The sequence below is a fragment of the Lynx rufus genome, unplaced genomic scaffold (assembly GCF_022079265.1).
Source record: "Lynx rufus isolate CCGP_SWC_20201006 ecotype Redwood Valley unplaced genomic scaffold, mLynRuf1.p SCAF_3, whole genome shotgun sequence".
In the NCBI taxonomy this organism is placed as follows: domain Eukaryota; kingdom Metazoa; phylum Chordata; class Mammalia; order Carnivora; family Felidae; genus Lynx; species Lynx rufus.
The window spans coordinates 144,341,070-144,351,815 of record NW_025814845.1 but is presented as its reverse complement, the minus strand read 5'-3'; the positions used below and the strand labels follow the sequence as shown (position 1 = coordinate 144,351,815).

General features: G+C 37.7%; 1 long non-coding RNA gene across 1 annotated transcript in view; it reads right to left on the bottom strand.

The window, feature by feature from the left end:
- The window catches only part of LOC124520079 (uncharacterized), a 178,780-nt gene that overhangs the window by 99,831 nt on the left and 68,203 nt on the right, over positions 1–10,746 (bottom strand). The window lies entirely within an intron of this gene.

Here is a 10,746-nt window from a genome sequence, read left to right as displayed (position 1 = left end):
CACCACCTCTGTGGAGGGAAATTTAGGAATGTCTAGCAGACTTACTTAGGCATTTGTCTTTGCACCAACAATTCTATTTCTAGTAATCTATCCCAGACATAAGTTAGCAAAAATATAAAATGATTTAAACATGAGGTTAATTGACATAGTATTTCTTGTATTAGCAAAAGAGTAAAAATAATCCAATTGTCTATCAACAGGAGAATTGGTTGAATAAACTATGAGACATCCATATAACTGAAGCCATGCAGCTGTAAAACAGAATGAATAAAAGCTACATATGTGGACACAGAAGAGTCTTTGTTACATATTTTAGTGTAAAAAAGCAAGATGCAGAAAAGCACATATAGGATAATGCCTTTTTAAAAATTAAGGCAAAAATGTGAATACAAATATAAAATATTTACAAAATTAACATAGAATCATAAACCACTTATAAACAATATAGGGGTGCTTGGGTGGATCAGTCAGTTAAGCATTGGACTCTTACTTTTGGGTCAGGTCATGATCCCAGGATCATACAATCGAGCCCCACATCAGGCTCCATACTGAGCGTGGAGCCTGCTTAAGATTCTCGGGGCGCCTGGGTGGCGCAGTCGGTTAAGCGTCCGACTTCAGCCAGGTCACGATCTCGCGGTCCGTGAGTTTGAGCCCCGCGTCGGGCTCTGGGCTGATGGCTCAGAGCCTGGAGCCTGTTTCCGATTCTGTGTCTCCCTCTCTCTCTGCCCCTCCCCCGTTCATGCTCTGTCTCTCTCTGTCCCAAAAAAATAAATAAACGTTGAAAAAAAAAAAATTTTTTTAAAAAGATTCTCTCTCTCCCTCTGTCTCTGCACTTCCCCCGACTTGCTCACATACTCTCTCTATATCCCTCTAAAATAAAATAAATAAAATAAAAGAAACAATTTAAACATTAACCTACAAAGAGAGAAAATAGGGAGGAGGAGATAGAGACAGATGTGAGATTTCTCTGACCATTCCATATTTATAGTTTTGACTTTGAAGTCATATAGAGGCTTTATATACTTAAAAAAAAAACTTAAAGAGAATCCCTAAAATTTGAATACAGAAATGACTATACCTAATTAATATCAAGTTAGTGGCCTAATTTTTAGTATTTTGATTGTACAACTTCCTAGAATATTCTAAGGGCAAATAAAACTGCAAAGACATCTTAAACTACATTCAATAGCCTTCTTGGAACGATTTTATATCTAATAGGATAAAGCAAATGAGTAATTATGCTAATACTATTAGTATCCAAACTTGTCCATGTAAAAAGATAAGTTACAAGTATAAAATCAAAGACTTTAAGTAAAAGCCAGATAGTAGTAAATTAGACATAGAAATACCAATAGGAATTCATAACTATTTCCAAAATATGTATTTCCAATAACCAAATATTGTTGGTGATTTTTTAAATTCCTGATATGTACCTGTATTATCTAAATTTCCTTCAAAAACTATATATATTCAATAATAAACCATGAAGAATATTATTTGCTGAAAACAAAATTCCAATTCTGTACTCTGTACTCTGAACAAGCCTGGAAGCAATGACAGCAGAGTGGCAACAAGCACAACAAGTTCCCAAGTTCTAGTCTCTTAATACTATTTCTCTCAAAGAAATTACCCATTCCAGCTCTGGGTAAGGGATATTCAAGATGAGCATAGGCCCTCTATAGTATCAGAAAGCAACAGATGTTTTCAAAATAGGGCCATGTCAAAAGGTCACAGGAGATATCTGGAAAGACTTCCCACTGGGCAAATAAAGCAAAAGTGAGAACATCAAGAATGGTGACTATAATTTGATTAAAAGCATTATATATGTAAAGATTTTATTGGTTTCCTATTACTGCTGAGTAATGACAAATTACCATAAATTCTGTGACTTAAAACAACACAAATTTATTATCTTACAGGTTAATCCTAAAATCAAGATGTCAGCAATGTTATGTGCCTTCTGGTGGCTGTAAGGGATAATCCATTTCTTTGCCTTTTGCAGCTATGGGAAGCTGCCTGTGTTCTTTGGCTCATTTCCTTCCTCCATCTTTAAAGGCAGGACTGTGGTATCTCCATATTTCTCTGTCTCTGACCCCTGCTTCCACCATCACATCTCCCTCTCTGCCTCTAATACTTCAGCCTCCCTCCTATATGGACCATTGTGACTACACTGTGCTCATCCAGATAACCCAGAATAGTCTTCCCACCTTATTCTTAATTTAGTCACATTGGCAAAATCCCCTTTGCCATATGAGGTTACATTGTCACAGGTTCTGGGGATTAGGACATGGACATCTTTATGGGGCTATTATTCTGTCCACAATAATGATACTCAACACAAAGAGAAGGAGGAAAAACCCTCACTGAGACATCAACTCCTTCCTCTGAAAATTGACAATTAAAGGAAAACTGACTGGGTGATTCAGTCAGTTAAGCGTCCAACTTCTGCTCAGGTCATGACCTCATGGTTCATGGGTTTGAACCCTGCATCGGGCTCTGTGCTGACAGCTCAAAGCCTGGAGCCTGCTTTGGATTCTGTGTCTCCCTCTCTTGCTGCTCCTCCCCTGCTCATGCTCTGTCTCTCTCTGCCTCAAAAATAAAAATAAACATTAAAAAATTACAAAATAAAAAATAAGGGAAAGAATAAATTATCATTTTTGCAACTATTTCAGAGTAACCAAATATCTCTAGTTGATGAAGTCACTTCTTCATTACAGAATAATTCCATCTAATAAATGGAAAGAAATGATAGAATTAGAAAAATCACCATTTTGCAATCTCTAATGTAATCCTTATTTCAGACAATAGACAAAAATGGATGAAATCATTAGTTGGAAGATTGATGGGAATTTCACAGTGGTGAGAATACAGTTATCACCAGCTGAACCTATTGACTAGAGAGTCACTAAAATCAAGACAATTGGACATCATGTGCCTGATGCAAAGCCATGTGTGGTGTTAATACCAAAGAAATGGAAACCTAAGTGTAATCAAATGTTTAGAACTAATTTCCAGTCAGCAGGAAATATGAAAAAGAACAAATTAAACTACATTATGAATAAGAGATAAATTCAAAATGTGGGGTTTGCTGCAGTACAAACTGACTGACTTTTTTAAACAAGCCAGCAATGTGAAAAAGAAAGAAGAAAAGGAAAGGTGAGATGTTCCATCCAGAAGAGATATAACAGACAACAATCAAGGGCAATGTACAAAATCTGTTTCGATGGTATAAAAAGGCTGTCCTATAACTGGGGGATACGATAATTGGAAAAACTTGAATATAGACTGGGTATTAGATACTATCAAGTAATAATAATTTTGAATGTGTGATAATTAATGGTCACAAGTCTAGCTAAAATAATATCTTGGTCCCTCTTTTTAGAGATGTGTAATAAAGAATGTAAGGGTGAAATGACATTGACTCTGTTTTCAAATACTTTAGCAAAAGAAAATAATAAAGTCAAACTATACAAATCAACCTGGGAAAATTGTCCATGACATATTGTTAAATATAAAAAAAAATACAAGTTGCTGGGGGAAGATTGTGGAGTAGGAGAATCCTAGGCTCACCTCATTCCATGGATACCCCTAGATAACACCCACATCAGTGTGGGGAAAAAAAAAAAAAACAGAAAATGACCTAATGACTGGCAGAATAGTTTCTCTACAGTTAGTCATAGAGAAGATGCCACATCAAGAATGATAGGAGGGGTAGAGACATGGTCAGGAACCAAATTGACCCAAAAGACTGATCTCAGAAGGGAGGGACACTGATGATATGCAGAAGAAAGAGAAGCAGACCCAACACCAGGTACCCCAGGCATGGGGGACCTGCACTGGGAAGATAAATCCCCGTAATATTTGTCTTTGAAAACTAGAAGAACTAGGGGCGCCTGGGTGGCGCAGTCGGTTAGGCGTCCGACTTCAGCCAGGTCACGATCTCGCGGTCCGTGAGTTCGAGCCCCGCGTCAGGCTCTGGGCTGATGGCTCAGAGCCTGGAGCCTGTTTCCGATTCTGTGTCTCCCTCTCTCTCTGCCCCTCCCCCGTTCATGCTCTGTCTCTCTCTGTCCCAAAAATAAATAAACGTTGAAAAAAAAATTTAAAAAAAAAAAAAAGAAAACTAGAAGAACTTAACCTTGCAAGTTTTTTAAAATCTGTGGGGCTTAACACTAGGAACTTTAAAAATCACCAGGCTCGGCTCTGGTAAAGCCACAAGGCACTAAGAAACTGAGGCTATGCCCTTAAAGAATAGCATAACAAACAACCCCACCAAGATACAGCATAGAAGCAGCAGTTTGAGAGGCACCTGGGGTATACAGGAGGGATATTTATTTAATGGTCTCAGAGCACATGCAGGAGGGGCAGGGGTCTTTGCAGGACTTCTTCAAGAACAAAGGAGTTGGCTGGTGCCATTTCTCTCTCCTCGCTTCCAGCCTAGATACCCAGACACCTGCAGGAACCAGTCCAAACACTTATCACTTAGCTTGCTAATAGCACACCCAACCCCATGTTCTCCCTGGCAGGAATCCATCCAAAGCCAGTGCTATAAGCATCTCATTGTGCAAGCAACCCCATCAGTGGCCAGCACCATTCTGAAGGGACTCCTACCCTGGAGAGAGGGGCAGATAACCACAAACACCAGTTTGACTACAGCCCCAGTAATGGGCTGGGGGAAGATATCTGATATGACTGCTGGCTCTGCTCACCAACAAAAACCTCACAGGGGGCAACACAAAAAGACAGCATAGTAGCTCAGGGTCACTGCAACCCCAACAGACAGACTGGGAGTAGACATCTTATCTAACTGCAAGCCCCACCAACCAACTAGAGCCTTTCAGAGGACAACACTGGGAGAGCACCCTGTACTTCAGTGCAATACAGTTCTGGCAAACAATCTGAGAACAGGCATCTGGTCTGACCTGACTCAAGCCCAAAGTGGCCCCAGACTGCCCACTTACCAGCACAGGGACCAAACCCTGTTCACAACAGGCAAAGAAGGTCATAACAGATGACTGGACTGAAGGCAAAGATGGCTCAACCATAACAGTAGGGTGCATGCAACACTCTTAAAAGACAGCCCTGAAGCACCTGGTTCTAGTGCACAGGGGTCACCGCACTGAAGGGCACTAGAGGATCTCTTCTTCATAAGGCCGCTACTTTAGAGATTAGGAGACATAGCTGACTCTTATAACACACAGAAACAAAAAAAAACACAGAGAGTTAGACAAAATGAGGAAACAGAGGAATATGTAACAAATGAAAGAACAAGACAAAAATCACAACAAAATTGCTAAACAAAATGCAGATAAGTAGTATGTTAGAAAGAGAATTCAAAATAATGGTCATAAAGATGCTCCCTGGACTTGAGAAAAAAGTGTTGGATGTGAGTGAGACCCTTAACAAAGAAATAGAAAATATTAAAAAGAGCCAATGAGAGATGAAGAAACTAAAAATTGAAATTAAAAATACATCAGATGGAATAAATAGAACACTAGAGGAAGCAGGCGAATGGATCTGAAAGAGTAATGGAAAGCAACCAAATGGAACAGGAAAAAGAAAAAAAAAATAGAAAATGAGAATAGCATAAGGGAACTCAGCAACACAAGCAAACATAATAACATTTGCTTTATAGGGATCCCAGAAGGAGAAGAGAGAGAAAAGGAGGCAGAAAATTTATTTAAAAAGTAACATCTGAAAATTTCCCAAATCTGAGGAAGGAAACAGAAATCCAGCTCTTGAAGGCACAGAGATCCCCCAACATTTCAACCCAACGAAGTCCATATAAAGAGAAATAATTAAAGTGGCAAAAAGTAGTGATAAAAAGAGAATTTTAAAAGCAGAAAAAGAAAAGACAACAGTTATATACAAGGGAAACCCCATAAGGCTATCAGCTGATTTTTCAACAGAAACTTTGCAAGTCAAAAGGAAGTTGCATGATATATTCAAGGTTCTGGAAAAAGAAAATCTACAACTAGGAGTACTCTATCCAGCAAAGCTATCACTCAGAGTAGGAGAGAATGCATATCCCAGATGAACAAAAGTTAAAGGAATTCTAAACCAGACATAGAAGAAATGTTAAAGGGGATTCTTTTTTTTTTTTTAATGTTTACTTTTATTTTTGAGAGACAGAGTACAAGGAGGGGAGGAGAAGAGAGGGAGACACAGAATCAGACGCAGGCTCCAAGCTCTGAGATGTCAGCATGGAGCCCGATGCGGGGCATGAACCCATGAACCATGAGATCATGACCTGAGCCGAAGTTGGACGCTCAACCGACTGAGCCACCCAGGCGCCCCAAGGGGATTCTTTGAGTTGAAAGGAAAAACCATAATCAGGACCAAAAAAAATTATGAAAGGAAAAAAATTCAGAGGTACATATAAACATAACAAAAAAAGTAGGTTAGAGGTGACTGGGTGGCTCCAACTCTTGATTTGGGCTCAGGTCATGATCTCACAGTTCATGAGATTGAGCCCGGCATCAGGCTTGGCACTGACAGCATGGAGCTTGCTTTGGATTCTCTCTCCTTCTCTCTCTGCCCCTCCCCCACTCACATGTGCACTCGCTCTCTCTCTTTCAAAATAAATAAATAAACTTAAAAAAGACTTTCTCTAAAACATAAAAGTAGTAGATAAATTACTTACAAAACCAATACAGAGGTCAAAGTATAAAAGCAGTAAAATCAAGTATACCTATAAAAATCAGTCAAGCAAGTCACAAAATAAAAGGATGTAAAGTATAATGTCATATACCTAAAACATAAGGCGGGGGAGGGGAGTAAAAATTTAGGCCCTTAGAATGAATTTAAACTTAAGCGACCATCAACTTAACACAGACCATCAACTTAACATAAATATGCACAAGATTTAAAAAAAAAATTTTTAACATTTTATTTATTTTTGAGACAGAGAGAGACAGAGCATGAACAGAGGAGGGGCAGAGAGAGAGGGAGACACAGAATCTGAAACAGGCTCCACGCTCTGAGCTGTCAGCACAGAGCCCGACGCGAGGCTCGAACTCACGGACGGTGAGATCATGACCTGGGCCGAAGTCAGACGCTTAACCGACCGAGCCACACAGGCGCCCCTATATGCACAAGATTTTATATATAAGCCTAATGGTAACCACAAATCAAAAACCTTTAATAGAGATACCAAAAATAAAGAGAAAAGAATCTAAGCACATCACTAAAGAAAGTCATCAAAACACAAGAGAGCAAGAGAAGAAATGAACAGTGAACTACAAAAACAACTGTAAAACAAGCAACAAAATGGCAATAAGTACATCCCTATCAATTATTTTGAATGTAAAGGGACTAAATGTCCCAATGAGAAGACATGGGGTGACTGAATGAATTAAAAAAAGCAAGACCCATCTATATGCTAGCTACATGACATTCACTTCAGACCCAAAGACACATGCAGATTGAAAGTGAAGGGATGGAAAAGCACTTATCATGCAAAAGGAAGTGAAAAGAAAGCCGAGGTAATAATACCTACATCAGACAAAATAAACTTTAAAACAAAGACTGTAACAAGAGACAAAGAAGGATACTACATAATCATAAAGGGAACAATCCAACAAAATACAACAATTGTAATTATTTATGTACTCACGATGGGAGCACCCAAATACGTAAAGCAATGATTAACCAAAGAATAGAAGAAATTAATAATAATACAATACTATTAGGGGACTTTAACACCCCACTTACATCAATGGTAGATCATCCAAACAAAATCAACAAGGAAACAGTGGCTTTGAATGACACATTAAACCAGATGGATCTACCATATATCCAGAACATTCCCTCCTAAAACATCAAAATACATATTCTTTTCAAGTGCACATGGAATATTCTCCAGATCACATGTTAGGCTACAAAACACGTCTCAACAAATTCAAAAAGGTTGAATATTAGCAAGCATCTTTTCTGACCAGAATACTATGAAACTACAATCAACCACAAGAAAAAATCTGGAAAGAGCATAAATACATGGAAGTTAAATAACATGATCCTAAACAATGAATGGTTCAACCAAGAAATCAAAGAGGAAATCAAAAAATACATGGAGAGAAATGAAAATGAAAACACAATGATCCAAAATCTTTGGGATGCAGCAAAAGCTGTTTTAAGAGGGTAGATTATAGGAACAATGGCATACCCTAACAAGCAAGAAAAATCTCAAAGAAACAATCTAACCTTACACCTATAGGATCTAGAAAAATAAAAACAAAGCCCAAAACAAGTAGAAAATAGGAAATAATAAAGATTAGAGCAGAAATAAATAAAATACAGACTAAAAAAATAAAATAAAATAAAACAAATCAATGAAACCAGGAGCTGATTCTTTGAAAAGATAACAAAATTGATAAACCTTTAGCAAGACTCACCAAAAAGAGAGAGGACTCGGGGCGCCTGGGTGGCTCAGTTGGTTAAGCGTCCGACTTCGACTCAGGTCATGATCTCGCGGTTTGTGAGTTCAAGCCCCGCATCAGGCTCTGTGCTGATGGCTCAGACCCTGGAGCCTGTTTCAGATTCTATGTCTCCCTCTCTCTCTGATCCTCCCCCGTTCATGCTCTGTCTCTGTCTCAAAAATAAATAAACGTTTAAAAAAAAAAAAAAAGAGAGGACTCGAATAAATACAATCAGAAATAGAAGTAACAACCAATACCACAGAAAATACAAAGTATTATAAAAGATTACTATGAAAAATTACATGCCAACAAATTGGACAACTTAGAAGAAATGGATAAATTCCTAGAAACATATAACCTCCCAAAATGGATCAGGAAGAACTAGAAAATTTGAACTGACCGATTACCAGCAATGGAACTGAATCAGCAATCGAAAACTCCCAACAAACAAAAGTCCAGGAACAGATGGTTTCACAGATGAGTTCTACCAAACATTTAAAGAAGAGTTAATATGTATTCTTCTCAAACTGTTCCAAATAATAGAAGAGGAAAGAAGGTTTCCAAATTCATTCTATGAGGCCAGGATTATCCTGATACCAAAACCAGATAAAGGCACTACAAACAAACAAACAAAAAACTGCATGGTGGGGCCCTCAGGTAGTTCAGTTGGTTAAGCATCTGACTTTAGCTCAGGTCATGATCTGTGGTTTGTGAGTTTGAGCCCCACGTTGGGCTCTGTGCTGACAGCTCAAAGCCTGGAGCCTGCTTCAGATTCTGTTGTCTCCTTCTCTCTCTGCCCCTCCCCCACTCACACTCTGTCTCTCTCTCTCTCAAAAATAAACATTGAAAAAATTTTTTTAAAACTGCAGGGCAATATTTCTAATGAACATAGACATAAAAATCTTCAACAAAAAAATTAAGAACTGGAATATAAAAATAAGTTTAAAAAATGATTCACCATAATCAAGTGGAATTTATTCCAGGGATGCAATGGTGGTTCAATATTTGCATATCAATCCAAGTGATACATCACATCAATAAGAGAAAAGATTAAAAACCACATGATCATTTCAATAGATGCAGAAAAAGCATTTGACAAAGAACAATATCCATTCATGATAAAAACTCTCAACAAAGTAGGTTTAGAGGGAACATACCTCAACATAATAAAGGCCATATATAAAACAAACTACAGCTACCATTATATTCAATGGGGAAAAACTGAGAGCTTTTCCTCTAAAATCAGAAACAGGACAAGAATATCCATTCTCACCACTTTTATTCATCATAGTACTGGAAGTTCTAGCCATAGTAATCAGACAACAAAAAGAAATAAAAGGCATTCAAATTGGTAAAGAAGAAGAAAAACATTCACTATTTGCATATGACATAATACTATATGTAGAAAACCCTCAACACTCCACCAAAAAACCACCAGAACTGATCAATGAATTCAGTAAGGTTTCAGGACATAAAATGAACATATAGAAATCTGCTGCATTTCTATACATTAATTATGAAGCAGCAGAAAGAGAGATTAAGAAAACAATCCCATTTATAATTGTACCCAAAATAATAAGGTATCTAGAAATAAATTTAACCAAGGAGGTAAAAGACCTGTACTCAGAAAACTATAAAATATTAATGAAAGAAATTGAAGACACCACAAACAAATGGAACAATATTCCATGCTTATGGATTGAAAAACAAATATTGTTAAAATGGCCATACTACCCAAAGCAATCTACAAATTCAATGTAATCACTTTCAAAATACCAACACAATTTTTTACAGAACTAGAACAAACAATCCTAAAATCTGTAGGGGACCATTAAAGACCCTGAATAGCCAAAGCAATCTTGAAAAAGAAGAACAAAACTGGAAGTATCACAATTCCAGGTCTCAAGATATACTACAAAACTCTAGTCATCAAAACAGTATGGTACTGGCACAAAAATAGACACCTAGATCAATGGAACATTATAAAGAGCCCAGAAATAAACCCACGCATATATGGTCAATTAATCTATGACACGGGAGACAAGAATATGCAGTGGGAAAAAGACAGTCCCTTCAGCAAATGGTGTTGGGAAAACTGGACAGCAACATGCAAAAGAATGAAACTGGACTACTTTCTTATACCATACACAAAAGTGAACTCAAAATGGATAAATACCCAAATGTGATTCCTAGAAGGAAACATAGGCAGTAATCTCTGTGACATAATCCATAGACATGTTTTTCTAGAAATGTCTCCTCTGGCAAGGGAAACAAAAACAAAAATAAACTACTGGAAACAGCAAAGGAAACCATCAATGAAACAAAAAGACAA